This window comes from Protobothrops mucrosquamatus, unplaced genomic scaffold (genome assembly GCF_001527695.2).
Source record: "Protobothrops mucrosquamatus isolate PMUCROS unplaced genomic scaffold, P.Mucros_1.0 scaffold252, whole genome shotgun sequence".
In the NCBI taxonomy this organism is placed as follows: Eukaryota; Metazoa; Chordata; class Lepidosauria; order Squamata; family Viperidae; genus Protobothrops; species Protobothrops mucrosquamatus.
Window position 1 is genome coordinate 265,745 of NW_015386600.1, and position 24,801 is coordinate 290,545.

At 38.3% G+C, this 24,801-nt stretch overlaps 1 protein-coding gene across 4 annotated transcripts in view; it reads right to left on the reverse strand.

Annotated features, from left to right (window-relative positions):
* Nucleotides 1–6,450, reverse strand: part of PIK3R1 (phosphoinositide-3-kinase regulatory subunit 1) — a 57,505-nt gene extending 51,055 nt beyond the window's left edge. The window contains exon 1 of one of the 4 annotated variants that reach the window (XM_015814451.1): nt 6,376–6,450. The gene's annotated coding sequence lies outside the window, so the exon portion shown is untranslated. Of the gene's footprint in view, nt 1–3,323; nt 3,427–4,762; nt 4,874–4,949; nt 5,033–6,375 lie in introns of those variants that run through there. The other 3 variants (XM_015814454.1, XM_015814455.1, XM_015814453.1) reach the window with 3 other exon arrangements.
* Nucleotides 6,451–24,801: the final 18,351 nt, after the last annotated feature.

The window sequence follows — 24,801 nt, forward strand, 5'->3', positions numbered from 1 at the left end:
TAGCTTTCATATTTTTATCACACTCTAACCATGAAAATATTCATCTATTTTCTTGTCAAATTTCACTCCTATGGCTAGAGCCTTTATCTTCTTTTCTGTGGTAATCTTTTCCACAGAGCTGCAGTTAAAAGTGAGAAAAACCCATAGAACTATAGAGTTACTCTTTTTTTGTTTTCTAGATGAGAATAACATTTTTAACATTTGGCATCTGTGCAAATATGTCTTGTTGCTCTGAGATGAATCTTCTGAGAAGCAGCATGGTTCTCATACAACTGTTTCTCCTTAGATGAAGCCATATTCCTCCCTATCTTCTTTTTTATTTTCATTTGCCATGTATCCATCCACCCATATGCAGTCATATGCACACCTATGTACACTCATTCCCACCTATAAAGTAGTAGTTATTTGAAGAAATTTTGGGCGAATCTTAAAAACCCACTGATTTGATTATGGAATATTGAAAAAAGTTAAGAGACCAAATGTAAGTTGAAAAAAATATATACATCAATGCAAATATTGATATTATATTACTTCATTTGTATTGCAGCAATCAACAATGAAAGTTCAAATAAAAAAACGTTACATTGGAGAAAAAAAATAAACCAGAAATAAAGGAAGTTCTAGAAGCTTTTTTCTCATACAAATAATGTAACCAGACACACAGGAAAATGTCAATAGCATGTCATATGCGAACAAAACTTAAAAGCAAAACGAAATTATTTTTAATGGAGAAAAAAAATCTATGACCATTTCATTCATAGTGTTATGTATGGTTTGCAGATTCCAACCCTGCTTTTGACACTTTCATTGAGACACACAAAACTTAATAATTAGTTAATTCGTAAGCAACAACAACGGCAAAGACAGAACAGTCACACCAAAGAACAAACTCTGGAGATACATTTCTGTAAGGCAGCATTATTAATATTCAGTGGAAATGTTTCTATAGTTTCAAGGACCTGTTTTGTGTCCCAGCAGGTGGCAGCACATGGCTGATTTTACCTGGCTTAAAAGCTAAGCAGGGTCAGTCCTAGGATGGGGGACCTCCAGGGAATGCTACATTAGAGTAGTAGACAAAGCACATACACATACACAAACACACAGAGATTCTAAAAGGCTGGAACAGCAAAAGCCTCTGTCTTGTTATCAAAATATCTAACTGGTTGCATCCATCAAGCTCGACTGAAGGTAGATGTTATTTTTATGAATCTGCTTTATCAGTTATGCTAAAAGGAAAAATTAACTTTAAATTATAATCCAAGGTCAAACATAATAGCTTTTAATTTTCATTATCTTCACCTGCAACTTCTCTGAAATACAGATTTGGGGAGAATGGGCAATTAGTATTAGTTAACTTTCCCATATTGCCATTTATTATCAATTTTTTTTTATAAAACCCAATACAACTGCACTCACCATTTCGATAAAGCAGTTGTATGCCTTTCATTTAATAACTCAAGGCAGCATATAGGTAGTCCTTATTTAACAGCCGGTTGTTTAGCGACCATTCAAAATTATGACAAATTCCCCAAAAGGTACTTAACAACCCAATTCCGAAGTTCCAACAGCCACCACCCGTCACCTCACAATCGTGTGATTGGCCACTGCTCACATTTCTGGCCTTTGCAATGTCCCACAGTCACATTTTCACTGATTTTTGCCAGTTTCCAGTGTTTACTTCCTGTTTCCAGCAAAAAAACACTTCTTGGGGATAATAGATTCATTTAACAAGTTAACTGCCCCAATTACAACCACAATTCTGGGCTCAATTATGATTGTAAATCAAGGACTACCTGTACACAGCACTTTCTCCTCCAGTGTTCCTTAAATCGGTTCTCTAAAGCAATTTGGGCTGGGAGAAACTAATTGCCCCAAAGCTCCAGAAGATCATCCATCACCTGAAATTAATTAGAAACGAGCTCTAATTCAGTGCCTTAACCACTATACCACCCCAATTCTCCAAGCTGTTAAATCTAGAAAAAATTCCTATGAATACAAAATATCAGAAAGCACTTCTGTACCAACCACCATGTAGTTAACACAAATGAAAAGTTTGTTGCAGAAAATCAAAACAAACAGGGCCTGTTAAAACAAGTGTTAAAACAAATGGTCTTCCTTAAATGTACCTATTGTCCTTCTCTCCTTCCTGCAAGGTTTACTTTCTCAATCTAAAGAAGTCATCAGTAATTATCTATGTGCATTGCAGAATTTCTCTTCAATAGAGCTCTTTTCCATTATTTTTCTATGCTTTCCAATTGAAAGAATTAACATGCATTATTAAGATAAGTTACTTCCGCCCATTTCCAGACACTGCCTTAAGAGTATTTTGCTTAGAGACTTATGCATAATGGCAAACTGTGTACCACAAGAATCCAGAGTCAGTAACATACACAGAGGTATTGAGACCAAAGCACCATTGAAATCTCAAGAGATTGTCTGTTTAATTTTACACATGCAGAAACACAATTATACTATATCCTTATCCTATAATAATTATTTTATATTAAAGTCAGATACTTGGAAAATATTTCAGTGATTTGGGACTCATGATTAAAGTTGTATCTTAACTTAAATTACACCACCAAAGTATTTCACTTTAATTTGAAAGGCTTATCAAGCCACTGCTTATTTTAGAACTTCCACACTACACAAAATTGCATGACAAAAATTGGACACAAGGGGTGAGAATGTTCAAGTATTAATTAAATTGTTCTGAAGCCGTCTTAACTGCATTGTTTTCCTTCCTAACTTCTGCAGCAAACAAGAAAATATATTTTTAAATACACCTTGCCTTGAGATGTTGGAACACTGCCAACATTCAATTTAATATGCGTACACTATGTACCAGAAAATTAACACTTGCCCAAATATTCCAAATGCTTTGAAGTATTTATTATCTTGTAGAGAAATAGTTTTGAGTTCAATAAAGGCATCAGGAGCTATTCTCAGTTTATTTTTGTTGTCATATATATTCCGATAGTCAAATAGCTTCTCTAAACACTACAAAAACTAATTACTCGATTTTGTCCCCTAGTATGCTATAGTAGGATAAATTCAGTCCCCCCACATATTAAAACATAATAGGGATTATAATATAAACAAAGTTTATCAGAAACTCTAATCCATCAGGATCAATGATATATAATATGGAAAAAGAATACATTTTACTTTCTTAGGTACAAGTACTTTCTTACACCCAATCACCCATGGTAAATTTTAGTTATGTTCCCTACTTTGAAAGTACAGAACAAGGAGAATGTCTGTAGCTCAGAGTGAGCTACTATGAAAGATTTCCCTTCATGCTCTTTGTCCATAGAAGTTACCATCATTCTCTTGTCCAACTCCTCTCTGGTTGTTCAGCTTTATTTCTATATACTTGTATTTAGCACAGCTGGCAATACTGGCCAAGTTATCAGCTTTACAGCACTCTCTTGTCTGCAGTCCATCAGAGAGGAAAGTGAATTTCTCGTGACAAGCCCAGTTATGTTCTTGGGCAAGAGCCTTAGTATCAATGTTCTGTTTCTGGAGATATACTGAAGTACTCTGCCTAAGCACATTTGCGTGAGCTTATATTTAGAAAACAAAACCAGAAGTTTTTGAAAGAAGACACACAGACCTGTCCTATTTAATCCAAACCTAAGCCATTGCCTATAGCTATGATTACATAAACTGTCTAGAACTGATTAATTATAGAAGTCTTTACACAGCTTATTCATATACATGAATGCCAGATAATACATGTAGGATTATGGATTTAGAATAGTCAAAGAGCCTATTAAATAAATATGACTCACATTTTATATATATGCAGTTAACATGATCCTAAGTAATGAAGATCATCCAGTTGCATCTCTGCAAAGATCTGCTTTATTATCAGTTATTCAAAAAAAAAAAAAACCCATCAGAATACAACTGAAATCAATAGAACACCACCAGCTTAAGGTTGCAATCTTAATCTATTTTCCTGATTATAAATCCCAATGAATTCAGTCAAACCTATTTCCAAGAAGACAAGCACAAGATTGTGTTATGAGAATCACTGCTCACACCAGGGAGATATTAACTTATTTTTCATATACACATTCAAACTATTTTATATATATATTATATATTATACATATCCCAAGTAGTTACTTCCTTATCAGGATCCCTAAGATTATGATAGAGTAGAACGGAATAACAAGAGTTGGAAGGGACCTTGGAGGTCTGCTAGTCCAACCCCCTGCTCAAGCAAGCAACCCTGTACCATTTCAGACAAATAGTTGTCCAATCTCTGATTTTCTAAGCAATTTAATAAATGACAGCTCAGTAACACAAACTATGTTAAAGTACTTGACTTCGCTTAAAGTATTTTTTTCAATTCACTATACAACATTTTGCATTTGCCATCTTGAAAGCAAAAAATTGCATTTACGTTTTCAGTTGTTGCACTAGTCCTAAAACTTTTTCCTGATTGTATTCATAATTTAATCTAAAATAATTTTCAGAGCTTTCCGGAGTATGCAAAGCTTAGAAGATAACTACAAACAGGGAAGTTATAATAAAAAATCAGCAATCAGAAGAAAAAGATATATCAAAACAATGAAAGTGGATGGTTAATTAAAATTTAAAATCATCCCAATTCTAAAAAGTTCCTTTAAACATAACTCATAGGTCAAATCAATTTGCTTTCATTTACATCAATGTTTTGGATTCAAAACTAAATTATAATTAATTCTACAATAAAATAGAATACAATAATTAAGAACCATGTACTACTTACATTTCATTCCAGTGAATTTTTTTATAAAAGTGTCACAAGATAATCTGTCTTGGTATTGATGTGGGATTTCCCAAGAGTAAACATAACTAGGAATCCCAACAATCTGGATTATCGTACAATTCCTAGATACAGTTGAAATCACCCTTCTAATTTTTAGTTTTTGCCAACTTAGTTAGCTTATACATACTTTATTCCACCAACAGTCCTCACAAGATGTGCCGCAAATGTAGAGCATAGGGTCTCCTAACAGCCAAAACAGTGAGAGAGGCCTCTTGCTTTCCAAAGACTTTTGGCCAGAACTGGTATCACAACTCCTTACCTCACTGTTGTCAGACACAATTTGCACACGCAGCTAGCTATTCCAATGGTTGGGAAGAAGAATTTGGCATTAAAAACCCACCAGATTTTTGTCCCTCCCATGTGCTCAAAACCTCATTTGTTCTTTCAGAACTAGACACTGATTTCCAAGAAAGTCACAATACTCCTTAATAAGAGCTATTCTTCCCAAATGCCACTAATAAGAAGCAAAACACAAAGCAGTGTTCTCAGCAGCACAAGAAGTTCTCTTAACAGCTTACTAGGCTTTTTCACTGAAATTTACACAGGCCTCCTAAAATATCACTGCTATTGATTCAACCCATGGCACTTTCCAACTGTATACGGCAGCAATCAAATCTTTTCCACTCCCACCCCTTTATTGTAATGGTTATAATTGTGTGCAATTTTAGTGCCAAGCTTTGTTTAGCATTTACCAGTCTAGCACTTCGGTTTGCAGTCCCTGCAGACTGTTTCTAGGCAAGGAAGGGTCACTCACTTCTGGATTTGCTAATAAATAAATAAATAATAAAACTTAATAAGGTAGCAATGCGTTTCCTGGCCACTGATGCCCAGACGGGATATGTTGGATAAAAAAAACAAAAACGGGGAAACGTCAGAGAAGGGCAATTAATGTCTATCTTGAACTACAGAGCCAAAAAACCGAGGCGCTCAGACATTTACAGGATTCAACAGTTCGCCTACTCGTGTTGCAATTCAGGGCAAATTTACAGTGACTGCGGCCAGGACTATTATCTTCAGCGGACAGGAAAAAACGTGTTGAATGTGGGCATTCCTGCAATATCTTCCCCTCGGCTGCCAGCGCCGTCTGCCCGCAGTCTCCGGCAGTCCCGCGTGCCTGGGGTTACGAGCTGCCATGCACGCAACCATTATGACGGCAGCTGACCGCTTAAGCCCCATTTCTCCCCGAACCGCCTCCGCGTCCAAGCCGCAGGGCCCGGGGCTCCTCGGAACCCCATGCAGGTCGGGCCCCAGCGCTGCAGCGGCTCCTGAACTTCCTCTGCAAAGCTCGAAGCGCGGGCGGGGAGAGGCAGGACTAGGAAGCTGCTTTCCACGCGCCGCGCTTGCAGCGCCGAGCCCGCCGCGGGGGAAAAGCAGCAGCCCAGCCGGCAGCGAAGCCCGCGGCCTCACGCGTCCCTTCCCGCCCCGGGTTTGCAGGAGGCCTCGCTGCGCTGCACAGGATATCGCCCGGCCGTGGGGCGTCCCGGTCCGGCGGGGCGGGCCCCCCTTGGCGTCGCCCTCGCTAGGCCGCCCAGATACCCGCGGCACCCCCTCACCTTCGGCGGCCAGCTCTCCCGAGCCTGGATCCGCGCGCCTCCCCACCGAGGCAGGGAAAAGAGGCGATTCTGCAGAAGCCGCCTGCTCCTTCGCTGCTGCTGCCGCGCCGCGCCGCTCCCTCCCGCCGCCTCCTCCGTCCCAGCCAGGCAGCCCGAGCCGCGCAAAGGCTGGCCGCCCTCTCAGCTCGCCATTCGCTCCTCCTCCGCTCCGTCGCCCCTGCCAACCCGCTCCGCGCCTTGGGGACCCAAGCACCGCCTCCCCGCCTGGCTGGGCTGTCTGTCGCGCTGCTGGCTGAGGAACCGACGAGCTGGTTGCTGGTGCCGGCTCGGAGCGCTTCGCCTGCTGCTGCCCCTCGCGCTGCAACCCCATTTCTCTTTGCGGGGGCGAGCAGGGAAAATGGGGCGCTCGCGGCCCCGGAGAAGGGCGCAGTATAAGGGGCCCGCCGGGGGGAAGGCGTTGGAAAGCGTAGGGTTTGGATGTCCCCCCCCTCCACCCCGAAGGCCCTTTCTCACTCGCTATCGAGGCTTGGAACGGAACTGGCCAAGGCGACGCCAGAGCCTCGGTTGCTTCATGCGGGCTTGTGCTGCAGCCCCGTCCGCAAAGATTTTGGGTTTTTTTTTCCCCCTGGTGGAGCTCCTGCGCTGAAATTCCAATGCAGGCGGACACGTGTGCGCGCGCCCCCGCTCAGCCCGCTGCCTTAATCATATCAATTTAGTAATCAGTCTCGTGCCATGCGACGTTGGTCTCTGTGGCGGCCTGTCTTCGCATTAAAGTTTGGTGACTGGAAATAATACACAAGGGGAGCCTGGGCTAGGGAGTAAAAAAAAAGGAACAACCTGAACTTACTTGTATTGTGGAATTCCATAGGTAATGACGGCGCAAAACAGCCTTCCCCGAACTGCTTTTGGGACCTGCGGAAGGTACTCTGCAAATATGGCCCCAAAACACAAAGTCTAAAAAGCTTAGTTTTAACATGGCCTATAGCACTATAAATCTGAGAAAACGGAAGACCATTTTCACTTGCATCAGCTCATTATGACTTGAATCTATACTAATAATATGCAAACAGCAGTAGGGTGTACAAATAAATAAATCAAGCTTATTGGCTTCCTCATTCTCTTACTTTCCTCATACTAATTTATCACAACAGGAAGCCCCATTCTTAACTTTTTCATTTACTAAACCCCAAAAAGGTCTGCTTTTTTATGGCATTCTGCCATGTGATATCAACTGTGATATCAAAACTTCTACCCTGAAAAAAAAAGTTCTAGAGCTGTACCTGTTTGGGTTCATTCCTCTGATAAATTATTGTATATCTGGGAGGAAACCCTTTCAACAATTTGCTGGAGGATGAAGGGAAGTTATATTCCACCATTTAGAATGGGGAAAGAACTGAATGTGACAGCAATAGTGGACAAGGAGCTATTGAAAGATGCTGGTGGTGCATTCAACAGGGAGGAAAAGGCTATTTTCACCTGTTTGTTTATTTCATTTTATTCTTTTGTAGAAGAATCTCAGTACGCTTTCCATTTGCTTGTGTCATGGGCAGAAAATTGGGAGCCAGGATGGAATTCAAAAGCAGTAAATGTTTATTCTATGCACAAGAATCTGATCTAATAACAGTCAAGGCAAATTGGCACCGCAGGAATGGACGTCAAGGGAGGGGGGTAGATTTAGGTCTCTTGGGGGGGGTTATAGTTTATTTATTTCAAGTATGCATTTTGCAGCTGCATTAATTCTTACTCATTGCCATATATTGAAATGGTGGCAATTCTATAGTTCAAGACACCTATCTGTAGATTGTAATCCATTTGAGGGATACCATCCACTGATGAAGTCCGATATTTAAAGCATATATTTATCAGATGTATGGGTGCTTCTTAAAATCTTGACCCCAATGGAACAAATGAAAACAAGCCTTACAAAGAAAAATAATCTTTAAAAAAACTTGTCCATAAAAACATGCAATAGTAAATTGTATATGCACAATAATTCTGCAACATATGTTCAACTCATATACACATATAGCAGTGGTGGCGAACCTATGGCACGTGTGCCAGAGGCGGCACTCAGAGCCCTCTCTGTGGGCACGCATGCCATGCCCCAGAGATGGCAACCGTCCCTCTTCAACCAGCCGCCCACTAACTCGCCGAGGTCCCACATGGCTGGATGTATCCCAGAACCCATGCGCTCGCTGGCCTCTGTGTGCAGGGGCCAATGGTGTCAGGCAGCAGCCACCCCAGCCTCACCTTGCCCTGTGACAATAGCACCCCTGCCCTGCCTTGCCTTGCCTCACCCAGCAGGACGAGTCTCCTGCCCAACGCCCCACCTGCCAGAGACCCCCTGGATCTCCCCCAACCCTGCCCAGCCCGCACAGGTGTCCCTCCCCATGAGCAACCATCGAGGTGATCATGCCCACCTTGTCCACACCCATCCAATCTGCCATGACCACCAAAGCCATGCCCACCCAATGGGCCACGCCCACCTGGCACCCAGCAATAAATAAGTGGGTTTTGGGTTGCAGTTTGGGCACTCGGTCTCTAAAAGGTTTGCCATCACTGACATATAGACATACATGCAAAAAATCCAGATAACACCTTTGATCCAAACAGAGGCAACACTCCCTCAATTACACTGAAATGATACATTCACACTAACCATCATGCTATTCCCTTCTGTGATAAGCAATATTATGCACAGTGCATGAAAGGAGTAGGAGGTAAAAAGAAAAAGAAATTAAAAACAGGTGCTGGGAAAAGAAGAAAGAAAATCTTTACCAGTCTAATTTATACCAACATTTATTCACTATACAGTACCTCTCTATAGTCTCTGTTCTTGAAGCCCAATGTTGTTTCCATTATATCTAAACTTCTTTTAATCTTTAGACTTCTCACTTCTCTTTTTGAAGACCTCATGGATTCCATCCAATCATAATTCTTCCAGAATTTTTCTCAGTCCTATAGTTTTCCTATCTCTGTTTTGTAATTCCATAGCTTCTTTTTCTTTCACCAAACCACCTCAACATATTTCTTTTATATTTGTTTCTCAGTTTTCTATTCTATCCATATTTATTCATCTCCATTTATTCTTGATCTATTTTTGTTCTACCATTTGCATTCTTAAATAATTCACTACCTTGCATTCAACTTCCATTGGTGTCTGACAGTCCACCTCTCATCATCCTATAACAAAGTAGGCAGAAGTGTGCTTTTATGAATGAGCATTTTGACAGTTATCCTCTCAACAAACTACATGCTACCCATTACCAGTCTGCCCACTGTTATGAATGAATATCTGTGTGCATATTTGTGTGCATGTGCCTCCTTGTAGGAAGTAAACCCTGGTTTTCAGCAAAAAAAGTCATAAATCACAGTCACATGACAGTGGAACACTGCAAATGGCTGTCAGTGAGGGCTGGCAGCTAATCACCCAAAATGCAATCACATGACTTCCAGGGCCATGCTGCTGAAACAATGAATCTGGTTTGTAAGTATCTTTTGGAGCCTCTGTCATAACTTTAAACAGTGGCTAAGTGACTGGTTGTAAGTCAAAATCTATCAGTAGTTTTTAAGTTTGTTCATTTGGGATTTTGTTATATGAGTGTATGTAAACTGGACATATGAATGGACAGCTTATAATGTTTCAGAAATAAATAAACAAAGGTAAAACAATTAGGTACAGTATCTGCTGAATAAAAAAGGATTTTTTATTGCAACATGTATGTGTCATGTCTGATACATTACCAGACACAATTAGGCTTCCCTAACAGCATGATGCAACAGGCAAATTGTTTCCTAAAAACTGTCAGCTCTGTTTGAAAAGGTTTATGCTACAAAATCTAAAACACTAGTTTATTTAGCAAGTTTAGAATGAGTGATAGATGCTCAGACTTGTCAGGAACATTTAATTACAGACTAGTCTTGACAAAGAAGCAATATTAAAATATGAGCTATAGTTCTCCCAGCAAAAATCTGGATGACCATTAAAGGACAGTAAAGAAATGCACAAAACTCAGGTTCTCCACTACCCTCTAATGGTTGTTTTGGTTTTTTTAGCCTAGATGGAACAGCTATACTTCCAGACGTGGTTGTTTTTTTTTAAATTATGGCAAGATGACACTCTATAATTAAGTTATAACATGGTTCTCAAAGTTTGAATTACCATATGAAATACAAAAAAAGCATTGACTCCCTGCTCTTCTTGGCACAGTAGAATAAGGTAATAACATCCAACTTATCTAATCAGCAAAACTCAAAATCAAAGTTTCATTTTTTTCCATCTCAAGCACAAAGTCCAGAAGCGGTTTCCAAGTAGAAACAAAATTAATTGTACTTTTTTTCTTTAATAAAAGCAGTCAATTTAGCCATCTCTGCTAACTTCATCAACTTTTGCAGCCATCCGTCCACTGTGGGAAAAGTATCCTTCCATTTTTGTGCATAGAGTATTCTTGCTGCTGTCAACAGCTCCTTCAACTCCTAAACAAAAATTTGTGTGATCTCTAGCATGAACATAATGACTTCATTGGTGTTAGAGTTGGGCAAGAAATAAATATGCCACTTTTGATAATTATATTTTAATATATAAAACACAGGAATTCTCAAGCCCCTGCAGTATAGCAACTGCTCACCATAGATTTGCAGTCAAAAAAACAAGTTAAGCTTAGTGAGTTTTGAAAGTAGATCAGCATAGAATATCCATGTTTCATTTAACAAAACTTACAATATGCTATCTTTTCACAATAAAGATTCACTTATCTTTTTTATCAGGATAAAAATGCTCAGAAATTTTTGAAGGTTACTGCTTCTGGGCATTTTACACACTGATAACTGGATACAGTATTTGAACCTTTATTAGATGTATCAGTGCAAGTATGAAATGCAATGACTACAAACTTTATCTGTACGTATGACATCTATGTTTATTTTTCAGCCTTGTAAAATGGTGATAAGAGATCTGACTTATATATAACTGAAGGCTTTTTCTGCCAATAGAGTCATAATAAAACAAGAGTCACATTATCGGAGAGTTAATTAAGACCTGTAGATGTTTGACAATCACAGAGAAAAAAGTCTACTTTTTATTGTTATCTGTGACAGAAGAAGCATTTTTAAAAACCGCTATATATTATCTATTAAAGAAAGCATAAAGTATGACCTGCCAGAACCTTCTCTAGAAATTGCAATGTATTTTATGTCATTCTGCTGTCTTCTGTTATGGTTAAATTAAAATCTTACAAGCTGGGCATACAATGAAAGGAAGCTTTCCTCTCCCCCCCCCCCAAGAATCATGTGGCAGATGGAAGGAACATTTCATTTTTTCCAGACTTATTGTCCAAATACAATTTTATTTTATTGTGTGTATGACAATTTGTAGAGAGCCAGTTTAGTGTAGTGCAGGGGTTCCCAACCTGGGGTGCTCTCACTCCCTGGGAGTACGAGATGATATTCCAGGGGGTGCGAAAACTTGGGTTTTCAAAATTATAGTGTATATGCAAAATTTGTTGCCATTATTTCAAACTTTTGTAAGGGGTACAAGAATAGTTCAGAAGCGTTCTAGGGGTGCGGGGTATAGAAAAGGTTGGGAACCGCTGGTGTAGTGGTTAAGATATCTGTCTATAAATTGGGAGATTGGGAGTCCTAGTCTCATATTAGGCCTGAAGCTTACTGGGTGACCTTGGACCAATCTCTCTCTCTCTCTCTCAGAGACCATGGCAAACTACTTCTGAAAATGTTGTCGAGAAAATGGCAGGGACTTATCCAGGCTGTTGTTAGGAGTCAAAAATGACTTAAAGGCACAAAAAAAGAAAAAGAAAAAGAAAAACTATGGACACATAGTATGCATACCTAAGTGTGTGGATTAATGAATTAATGTATTGCAGTTTTGTACCGTGGGTTACTAGAAACTTAAGGTGTTTAGAATAAGCGTCATGAAATAGTATTGTCTGAGAAAGAGAACAAAGCCACCATTCATATTTTATACCATGCACAAAAGGGGCCAGTAAATGAATATGATTTCAGCTTTGTAACGATGCTGAGTATTCTGCACATATGAAAATTCAGTTTTCCTTTAGACGTACAGAGTGAGCCATGTGCACAGATAATGTATGGGTGAGCTTCTGTACCACATCTGAGACTGGAAGTTCTTTCTCCATTTAATAATTAGAGCCAGCCTTTTGTATGACATAGAATGGATTCACTCTTCTTTGTAAGCTTTATGTCTCTTCTTTGTCTCCTCCACTCATAGTCTTAACAACTGAGGTTTGTTGAAGGTTTTTGCAATCTCACTGAGAAGCATGTCAGGTAATAAAAGGGGAATACAAAATGCAGTTTTTCCCAAAACTGGACATTTTCCAGAACTGTGGGGTTGAACTCCCAGAATTCTCTGCAACGGCCATTCTGGCTGAGAAATTCTGGGATTTGGTCCAAATATCTGAAAAATGCTCAAATTTAGGATGACTGATACAGGAAAAACAGGCAAAGAAAAAAAGAAGATTGAGATAATGTTCATATTTAGTTGCTCTAGAGCAGAGGTCCCCAACCTTTTGGGCACCAGGGACCGATTCCGTGGAGAAAGATTTTTCTGTGGACTGGAGAATGCATGGTTTTGTGTGCTGCCTGCATCCCACGGATGGGACTTTGCTTGTTTGTGCGGACCGGTTGCTGGCATGCCGTGGCCCGGTACCTGTCTACAGACCAGGGGTTGGGGACCCCTGCTCCTGAGGCTTCTCATAGATAGTAAAACCTTCATTTAAGAGGCCTCAATTTAATAAATTTCAAATTTAATGGACAATATTTTAGACCACCTCCATTTAGCAGATGATCACCACCATTTAGAAAACAAAGTTTGCTAAATCCAAATTAAGTTTCAGACAACTGGTTAAATTTACATAATTATGAAATATAAATGTATATGAATGATATAAATTTGAATGTAAAGGACATTCAGACTTAATGAGGACCCCTTCCTGCAAATGATTCATTAAACTGAGATTTCGCTGCATTAATGATGTCTACTATATGTAACTAAGGCTACCATATCATCTCACAAACTCAGAAATTATAAAATAATGCTCTACCTAGCTTCAAAAATATGTGTCACTGTGTATGTACATAAAACATGCAAATTGCTAGATGGAATTTAGTAGTTACAGTTGTAAACAGGAAACACATGTACATGTGAAACAAATATTTTAAAACTATATATTGCTATGAAACATTGCAAAGTGTTGATAAAAATTCTTTAATTGTTCATCATGATAACTGTCAAAATGGGAAGAGAACATAAATAGATAGGATAAAGACAAAATAATTAACTAGTGCCAGTTTTATAAGACTGCTGTAGTATACATTTATAAAGCCATCATTTTCAAGATAACTGAATTTAGGATTCTGCTCTGATGGTTTATTTCATTCTTTGCTTGTCTTATTTTGAAAGTTTACGGCAAGTAATACAGTTTCTATTACAATAATATTAAGGATAAATTCACGTCACTTTCAATAATATTAAGGATAAATTCACGTCATTTGATAGTTTGAGCAACTTGTTCAGAATAGGAAAATAATCCAAGAATACTAAAATGTTGCAATAATGGCGAATATCTGTCGCTCAGGTGTAGGACGAAGGTGAAGGTTCATTCTCTGAGCTTGTGGTTTGGTTTCTGAATGTTTCGTTACCAGGCTAGATAATATCTTCAGCAGAGTTCTCCATTGAAGATGTTACCTAGCCTGGTAACAAAACGTTCGGAAACCAACCCACAAGCTCAGAGGACGAACCTTCACCCTCAATATTAAAATGTGTTAACCCATACAATATTGTCCAATACTTAGTAGTGTATTTGTAAACAAACCAAAGCATTGGAAAATGAATTTTGTTTCCATTGTTCCATTGTTTTCCAAAGAGAACCATCAAAGCCAGATAAACATAGCCCCAAAGAATCTCAATATGTATTGAAGTGGGGAACATATAATTTAACTGTGTGAACTAAACAGAAAAGTAAAAACACTTTTTTTAAAAAATCCAAATGTTGCCTAGCTTAAGAGTATTGTTTTTAAAATGATAATAGTTGAACCAATAGACAGGAGAGGGAGGTCAAAAGCAGCTTTTAACCAAACAGCTAGTCATTTAAATATGTTGGACTTAATATTAAAAGTCTGGACTTAATATTAGAAAATTCCTATGTATTAAAGCTATGTTGTTAGAATGAATGTGAAAAGAGACTGCAAAGCCCAAGAAAGAGAAGGAAGAAAACTTTATATCAGAACAAATACTGGAAGTTGCCAAGAAAAAGGAGTAGCCAAAGCTAAGAAAGAAAAGACTTTAGGAAAGGACCTAACAAAGAATTTCAGAGACTCCTGAAGAGTCACCAAATAATATTACAATAACAGCTGTAAAGATATTGAAAATGGAAACAGACATGGAAAACAAGTAAAGTCTTCCATAAGATCTCCACACTCAGAAGATGGTTTCAGCTTCAAATAGGCATACTAAAAGATGCCAAAGGAGAGATAGTATTCTGAATCAAACTGTACTAATTAGATCAACCAAAGCTAGGAGAAGTATACTGAAACTCTGTACATTTGGGTTGTCAACAACCAGAATAACTTAGAAGATAGGTCCTATTTAGAAGAATCTGTAGTATTAGAAATTATATTATCACTCGGGTCATTGCCAAGTAGACAGCTAAAAAAATTGATGGACTGACTGTAGCAATATGATCCATAATGGGAGAAGGATTAATAAAGGTTTTAACCAAACAAAGACATCAGTCTATTAGTAGACATCAGTCTACTAATACCAAAGAAAAGAGATTTAGTGTATACAAACTATTGTACAATATCCTTATTTTCACTATTAAAAAATAATGCTTAGGATTATCCAATATAGATTAGAGCAGGCATGTCAAACTCGTGATGTCACGTGACGTTGCGCGACGTATCGCCATTGCCAGCAATGGGATGGGCGTGGCTCCGGTATGATGAAACCGGTCCGCGGGCCGGCAGTTTAACACCCCTGGATTAGAGACTACATGGAAAAGGAGATGCCACATTATTCAAATTGGTTTCAGAAAAAGCCAAAGAATAAGAGACATTGCTGATGTATGTTAGACAATTGAGAAAGCCAAAGAATATAAAAAAGAAGTCAATATCACTATGTGCTTTATTGATTATAATAAGGCCTTTGATTGTGTTGACCATATCAAGTTGTGGAATGTCCTTAGGAAAAATGGAAATCCTACAACAACTCAATGTCTTCCATGAGAAATATACTGATTGATTGATTGATTGATTATATGCAATCAAGTCATTTTTTACTTCTAGCAACTACATAAATGGATCTTCTCCCCGACAATCTATCCCTATCCTGTTCTTTCAAGTTTCTCAACAATACATTCACCGCCCCTGTTAACTGAGTTTAGCCACCTTGCTGCTGGCCATTCTCTTCTCCATTTTTCTTCTACTTTCCCAATGTATCATTAGGATTTGATGCTATATGATCACATGTTACTTGATGTGAACCTCATGTTCTGACTCTTTCAATAAGTTCCATGGCCTATACTTCATTCGAAAAAGATAATTCCTATCTTCATTACCCTAGTTACTCCCTCTTTGAGTCCTAATACATCATCACTGAACCACTGAAAGCAAGCAAAATTATAGAGCTAATGTTATAGTTCCAAGTAAGATTGCATAAGTTTGCTGGTCCTGTTACCTTGATCATGCATCCTCCTTCTAAGAATTATATACAATCATTTAGTAAAAAGTGTGAAAATGTTAAGTATTATTATAGTAGCAGTTCATTCAGCGTTACATTATGTAATAGAACATGGTAGAGAAGTTTTTCACTGAGCTCAACAGACCACAAATATTTTGTTTTCTTTTTAATGATAAACTGGGAGTAAAATTATCCCCATAGTTCAGCTGCTATTTCACAATATCAGCAAAGCACAGCATAACCAACTGATTTAATGCTTTTTAACACATACAAAGTAGTACAACTTCCTACCAGCTGCTTTTTATCAGTCAAGCCACAAAAACCGTAATAAACAATAAAGAAAAACATGGAAATTGAAAGATAAGACAGAAACTCTGTCCCTTACTTTTGATAATGTTCCTTATTACTGTTACACTGTACTGAGCTCCATATATTTGTAAGGAAATGTTGCATAAAGTCACCTGCAGTCACATCTTTGTTTTTTTTTAATGTTGAAAACACAAACGGGGGATTATTAAAGGTAAACATAATAAGAGAAAAATAGGGGAAAGGATTAGGTACCGTCTTTGCATTACTAATAGTTGAATATAACCCTCATGCCTGTATTTTTTGTAGCTCAGCAAATCATTTGTAAAACTCCATCATTTTATGCAATTTTCATTTCACCAGTTTTATTAGTTGTATTCCATCTCATCTGTTTTGCAGTGTCCATGTTTTTCTGTACATTTGACCTAAAATGTGCATTTTATATACATTATTCCTTAACAATAAACTTTTTATAAACTTTTCTTAATGTCAACATGACTTGAAATAATTTCCCCATATCTTCTCCATGCAACCTTAATGTATACATTTTGTGAACACTTCATCTATGTACTTAAGCATGCATTCTTAAAGTTCTAAGCTGATTCACCAAAGTTGCCATGTGAATCATTCTGCTTTTCAAATCACTTCACAAAATGTAAATTGGAGAGGTTTGCATTCTGATAAAAATAAATGTTTTCCTTACCCTACTGTTGGCAACATTCATTTGTGAAATTAATTTAAGATTTAGTTCTACTTTTTTATAAATTACTAGATTATACTATATAAAGCTCTAAATACACACAAAGTGATATAACTATTATGATAACAATGTCAATGTCTCATTATTTGAAAGATTATTGTATTTGTTCTCAAGCACTGCATACTGGGAATTGTTCTACAGTATTTTTTCCTGCTTCTTTATCCCTTTCAGTCAGTAGACATGGACTCGTGCAAATGAAAGTCTGGGCTGAATCTTATGTGAAAATTCCCATCAAATTTCTTCCCAGAGAAACCTTCAATATCCAAGGTCTTTACAAAAATGTTTGTGATATGATTTTTGCCAAGGATGAAGCTGAAAATGATTATTTTGGCAAAAAAGAGGCTGAGAATACTGAGGATTGTAGCCACAGCACATCTAAAAGTTGCCAGTTTAGGGAAAGCTGCTTTATTTAAATAAATCAGGGATCAGAAGCACTACAAGATTTGAGTGATCTTCAACTTCTGGGCTCTGTTCCCCTAGCTAGGTTCCAAGTGTTACCCCCTTCCTTATCTTGCATGTGGGAATGATGATGGCAAAAACTATGGGAGCATCACTCCTCCATTCCTTATAGGGGTGGATTACTGCCAAACAGTAGAAAGGTTACTATATGGCAGGGGCTGCAGCTACTTACCATTGAAGGTAAGGTCGATTTTTCAATATAACACCTGACCTGAAATGATCAATCCTTTTGGGCTGCCTAACTAATGAGGATAGAAAATGTGAGAGCGATGCCCTTATTTGACACCAGTCCAGAGGCAGCATCTGATTCTTGCTGTTACTCTTGGATGTATGCAAATACTGGTGCAGGCCATGGAGAAGAACTGGGATAGCTTTCTGGGGGATCTGAAGATCAAACAAATAATTCTGTTCCAATGTAGTATGTACATTAGCTATTATAAATGTGCGATAGAAGAAATAATTTATCTTTTGTTCTTTGCTCTTAATGTTTTCTTAGAGCAAGAAAATGTGTGTGTGCATTGCTTCCTGGTTGGATGGGAACCCTAGTATCAAGAAGATTGTCAGGGTTGTTTGTCAGAGGATGGAAGTACTTGATTACAGATGTATTAGAATTCATCTTTCATAAAAGGCTTGTTTCAACAAGGACTTAATAGTTGGTATCTCTGTTTCTCTCATACATAAAAAGACACAGTCACTTTGGTAGCTATCCTGTTTGTTTTGATTTTGTTTCTCAGAAAGCATATCATGTTCAGTAAGGTGACCTCCCAATTAAGGCGAGAGACTTATGCACTTATCATTATTTAATTACTAAGTGTTTTTTTAAAAGCCTTACAATGAAAATAAACAACTGTAGCTGCATATACTTTTTAATGATAAGAAAGCAACCGTTCAACTGTTCTGTAAAATGAAGTGCCCTAACTTTTCATGAGAAACAAGAAACATTTTCATTTTTGATATAGTTCTGATATAGTGGTATTTCCTTTGTATTGAAATTTTCTTTCTGTCATTTTAGCAATTCTCTCTTTAAAAAGCTCTGCTTGCTTTTGTGTAATAGAGTGTGAGAACAATTAATTCTGTTGCTCTGATACCAAAGTACAAAAGTGTGAAAAAGAAAGACTAATTTAGTTATTGACAAAGAACAGAATATTAATTTATTATGAGAACATCAAGGCTAGATTTACAAGTACATTTTATCTCAGCCAATTAGTATTCTGTAAGGACTATTTTGACAAAAAAATAACTAAACAGAGAACTAGTTACCATTTCAGATGTGAGTCATCTTCTATAGCAAAGACAGGCTGCTTTAACATTATATATTTCCCTGATAATAGTGCCACAGCTAGCCTAATTTATTTTCCACATCTCAGTGGACAGAATGCAGGAAAGTACAAATAAAAATGCCAAAATATTTCATTTTTTGTTTCCTTCTGTATAATGCAAGTGGGAGTTGGAAACAACTTTAAATTGGCAGCGTAACCCAGATAAGATTTATTAAGGCTAACATATTACTAATGAATTGTTTTAAAAATAAGCAACACACTTGGATTGATATTAGCCCCATTGCATTGTGCAGGGATGAAAGATAGATCTGTTCTTGCTGCTCTCTGAGCTTGTTCTCTTGCAGACATTTCATTACCCAAACTAGATAATATCATCAGTGCCAGTAAGGAGTGCTGATTGCTATCAGTTTATATTTTGGTGGCTTGCCTGTCGGTGTTGATGGGAGTGGTCTTAGAGATTCTTTGATTGGGCTGTTTGCTGTTGGATTCTTTGGCAGTTTCTTGATTGGGGTATTGTTTACCTGACTGTTGATCTGCTGTTATCCTTGGAATTAATCTATGCTGATCTGGGTGCTCATTGCTGGTGGAGAGATGCTTGGGTCTTTTTGTACCCTTTTGGGCTGGTTGACTGTCTCTTTTGCAGAATGTATAGATGTTGTTTATGTCTATGTGTCTATTGATGGCTAATTTGTCAGAGTGCCAGGCTTCTAGAAATTCCCTGGCATTTTTGGACTTACAATTAAGACACTTTTTCTAATGTTCAGTTGAAATGTAGCCTGCCATTAAACGTAGCCTGCCATTAAATCATGGCAGGGAAGTGGCGATGCTATATCTACTTTCAAAACTATGATCTTAAATGTATTCAGATATTATAACATACCTTTCCCAAGTTGGTGTTTGTCATACTGGATAGAAATTCTAGGAGTTGAAATGCAGGATATCTGTCAATGTTCAGTCAAGGGAATCTACATTACAGCATTCAAATTGTGTCATATGCCAAGTGTTTGATTTGAGTCATGATGTAGAAAGAATCTTTCATTGCTTCTCAGGGGATTTCTTAATCTTTGCCAGCTAACAAAGAATGCTGGGTAAATCTTTGTGGTTGGGCAGTATTACAATCCTAAGCAAGCTGGCAGTATCAGGAAGACACTGACCTTCTTACAGGTCAGACCCTCTTGACTCTGTTCTTTTTTCCCCCTTTAGCTGATGTCCTCATCTATTTCTTTCTTGACTTCTGTAATACTTTTCTTCACTTGCTGCTGAAATGAGGGTAAATGCTCCTGACAAACAGTAATTTCACTCTTGAAAACTAACAGCAGATGAATTCAGCTAGCTATCCACTCTGGGCCTGTAAGCAAATGAATTACTGACTTGGAAATACTCTTAATGAGGTATTTGTCCCACAGTGCCTTGGCCAAGAGCAAGAGGATGATGTCCGTCCATATCAGAAAATTCTTTCTATGGAATTTTTGCAAAAGTTCAGTTGCTTTCCCCATACAATTCTGAATTATTCCAGGACTCTGAGCTGGACCTGCAAGAAGTTGAGTACAAAGATTGCCTCAGGTAGCAGTTGTTGAGCCAGGGGGGAGAGGAGAGAATTCAGCAACAGGGAAGGGAAATACAGCGCTTTAGTGTTACATCATTAGCCTTGCACTACCTGAACTAGCTTGATATTTCAGGGTATAATGGAAGATGTATTTTTTCTTGGTCAATTGTTGTTTGTATGTATGTGTCTCCCTGTGCCATGTTTTAATTTGGCTTGGACAACAAATTGCCCTGAGTCATTTCTGCAAGCAACAGGTGTCTTTATAATTATGAATGTTCTTCTACTTCTACTTACCAGATGAATTATTTATCTTCTTTTAGTGAGAAGTAATGGCCAGATGTTTGTTTTGCTTTTTTGGTACCATGTAACTGCAAAAACAAGTCATGATTATAAAGATGTATCCTAAATTTATGATTAGATGGATCCGATATGGATATCATGTATAATAGATACATTTTAAACCAGATATAAACAATGTGAACTCAGAATAAGGATGAGCCAAACCAATTATAATACTACCTGATTGCCTTATGCAGTAAATTTATCCTACATCCTCCCCAACCTGAAGAGCATTCAGAAGTCCAACTGGTACAGAATGCAACAGTGTAAGCAGTTATGTGTGCCCCCAGGATGGCACATGTTACACCTCTACTCTGTGAACAGTATTGGTTTCTAGTTTACTTTTGAGTTCTATTCATACTGCTTGTTTTGTTTTTCAAAGCCCTACCTGGCATACTCATCCCATCAGATCTGGCAAGAAGTGTATGTTATGGTCCCTATTTGCTAAAGAGTTCCATCTGATAGAACCCAGGAAATGAGTCCTTCCTGTTGTGGCTCCCACCTTCTGGAAAAGCATCCTACTTGAGATGAGGTTTGCTCCATCTCTACTTGTCTTCTGGAAAGTCCTTAAAACATATTTTTCGCTCCCAACAACTTTGGATATGGGAACATGGAGCTCGCAAAATGGTTATATATGTTTAGAATATGGTTCATTGTTCTTCAGTCTTGATTTTTATTTATATTTAACTGCTTTTAATAATCATTAAAATTTATTTTTACATGTCCATGCTTCCCAAAGTCACATTTATTTATATCCTGCCTTTATTATTTTTACAAATAATTCAAGGTGGCAAAATATCCCACACGTTTTCCTCCTCCTATTTTCCCCATAATAACCACCCTATAAGATGAGTTATGCTGAGAGAGAGTGTCAGCTTTCATAGCTCTTGTTTTCTAACCTGGTGCCTTAACCACTAGGACTCATAGATTTCAACTCCCAGAAGTCCATGCATCTTAAAGTTTGCCAAGATTGAGAAACCCTGGTCTATCTTATCATCATTATATGCAACTAAGGGATAAAAACAGCTGCTGGATAACTGTTGACCACTCAGGTAAGTCAAAATTGGGCTGCAACTAATTTAGCTTTACTAATAAAACAGAATTGCCTTTGATCTCTCTCTTTCAATAAATTGACTATAAGATTTTAAGCCCATTGCATCTAAATGATTCTATTTCTCCAGGCTCATGTTGCCAGAGAAAAATCCCACATACAATAGGTCCAATCATCTGAAGAACTGTTTTAATAGAGTTTTTCACCCAGGTTGCTTACAGAGCTGGGAAAGTAATCTAAAATTTAATTTGTCAGTGGGAATCAGATCTGACTCTTCAGCAAAATGAAATCAAAGAATCTTCCAGCATTTCAGCTTATTTGTAAAGACAGCTTTGAAAAAGAATCCTCTTCGAATGCGGGCCAGTTGGTCAGCTGCAAACTTGGCACAGCCCTGAAGTATGTTTGCTGGGCTGTTTTCAGGAACACAATGTTCTTTTTCACATCTAAGCACTGAGGAGAATGAAATCATGGCTCAGCCCAAGACATAGTTGGATCAACACAGAAAGATACAAAGTACAAAATGAGGGCAGGAAGGAATTATCCAAAATGCTCGCCTTAAATAGCAGTAGATTGGGTGAGGGAGAGAGAAATCTCGTTTTAAAACCCACATGGAGAGTGAAGAATAAATACAAAGCTTTGTTTCAGTTTAGAATCCAATTGTTTGGGTTATTGTCTGAATTGGATCACACAAGGAGAATTCACTGGCAAAGCTTATGGAATCTGATCTTTCACTCCTTCCAGGAGGGATATCATGTATAATTCCTGGAGGAGGGAGGAATACAAACAATAAACACCCACTTAACTTTGGAATCCTAATTATAAAATCAATTTTCAAAGGTGGAAAGATCCCATGAAACCAACATATTGAAAAATATCTCTCAATAAATTTGAAATATGAATATTATAAAGGAACAAGCCTCATCTTTATATTTGAAAGAATGCCTGAAATATCCTGTTATCAAAAGGGATGTACCCCATAAGCAACATTGTTCAAAAACTACACTTTGTCTGGAGCTAAACTGGAGAGGATCAAAGAAAATACACTTGAGGCCTGGGTTCACACCTCATATCAGGGCATAGGGTTCTTTTTAAAGGTACCCTTTCCAGTGTGGGAGATGGTATCAAATTAATCACCTGTACTTTTGGTTCCTAATCTCCCTTGGCAGTGAAGCAGAATCAGGTTGCTGTCTGTGTGAGACATGAAAGTGAAGAGTTTTTTTGTGACTAGATATTTCGCTGTCTGAACACAGAGTGGTCACTCTGAGAGACTGGAGAAGGAGCCATTCCTCTGATTTCTCTTCCTTCTCCTGCCCCCATGGCAAAGAAGGTGTGTGTGTGTGTGTGTGTGTGAGAGAGAGAGAGAGGGGGGGGCAGACAGAGCTCCTGCTGCCAATCCTCCAACCTATGGAGTTAACATTAGGAGTAATCATTGGGAGCTATGGGGGGCAGTGTTTGACACATATCCAGTAGTCTATCAGAAGATTTGTGGACTTAGGTAAAAAGGCTCTCCCCAGGATGTTGACATTGCAGCACCTAATCTACATAGTAGCCAGCTCTAATTTGATAGGAACCAGCTGAAGCGAAGCAGAGAAAGTGGTTGTTCAATCACCATTCCCATATAAAAAAGCCTGGGGGAAAGCATATCTTTTTGGGAGAAACTGAAAGGAGAATATGATAATAAGGGAAGGCACGTTTGACACAAATGACCAAGAGATAAGAAGAGAATCAGCTGGTAATTTACCTTATAAATGGCAGCTTAGTCTAGGTGGCAAGAAACCTGGGAAAAATTATTCAGAACATAAGATTGCTTTAACAAACTCATTAAAAATGAGTGTTAGAAATTCCTCTAGCAGTTTTTAAGATGTTCTGTTTATCCTGATCCTTGCACTAATGGCACCTTCATGAAAACCACATAATTATTGCTTTCTTGATCTTGCCCAGCTTTGTGGGTTTTGACAATTGCAGCCCAAAAGATCTTCGCCTTGCCTTTCTTCATGTGTGACCAGAGAAGCAGGAAGAAAATTATTCTTTGATGCAAGTTCTCCACCTTACTTCCTGGTAATAAAGTTGCCAACTAAATACTATACCTCTTAATCCACAGATGGGAGTATTATTTTGATGTGCATTCAGTGGACCTACCTCGTCCCACCATTCAGGCACTTGTATGCCTTCTCCAGCAAAGCTGGGTGAGCCGTTTTAACATGGAGGAAGCAACGAAGGAATCTTTGAATTTGGAGACCTATAAATCTGAATAAATAAATGAAGAGTTGCTTCTTCACACTTCTTCCAAAAAGTTCTCTGATCCCCTGGTAAAACTTTGCAGAATAGAACTGGTGGCTAAAGAGCTTCTCCCATCATGTAATTCACTTGGGAATCTGCTACCAGATATGGAGGGCTAGCATGAGATGTGGAATATACAGTAAAATTTGAGACATCTTACTCTCCCTTTGTAAAAGCCAAATAACCCTGAAGATGTGAGTCTGTGAGTCTACACATCTATAGCAGCCTCAAGTGGCCAGTAGGAGCAAGATTGCTTCCTGCCTCAACCTTAGCTTAGTGTTATGTGTCATCAGTTCACAATGGCTTGCTTGTGCTTCTAAGAGTCCTAGTTTTATATTATCAAGGTGAAGCGCCCCATCATAACCATTACTGCAAACTCAGCAAGAGAATTCTATATTTGCATGGGATCCCATGAATTTCCCAATCTTTTATCAAGTGTTTCCTAATATCGTTTAAAACCCTCACCTATTTTTTTGACCGTGCATGACATTTAAATATCCTTGAGAAAAAACAAAATAAGGTCCTTCTAAACTTTACTCCTGCTTGATAAGCAGAAACAAGAAACAAAAAAACCCTGTATATTCAAATTCAGTTCCACAATTTTTCTATCTCCACCCATTCTTTCTCCAAGCCAACTGCATACAGGACCATGAGTATTAGTCTACATTCCTTCAGAACGGCATCCTAGCTGGA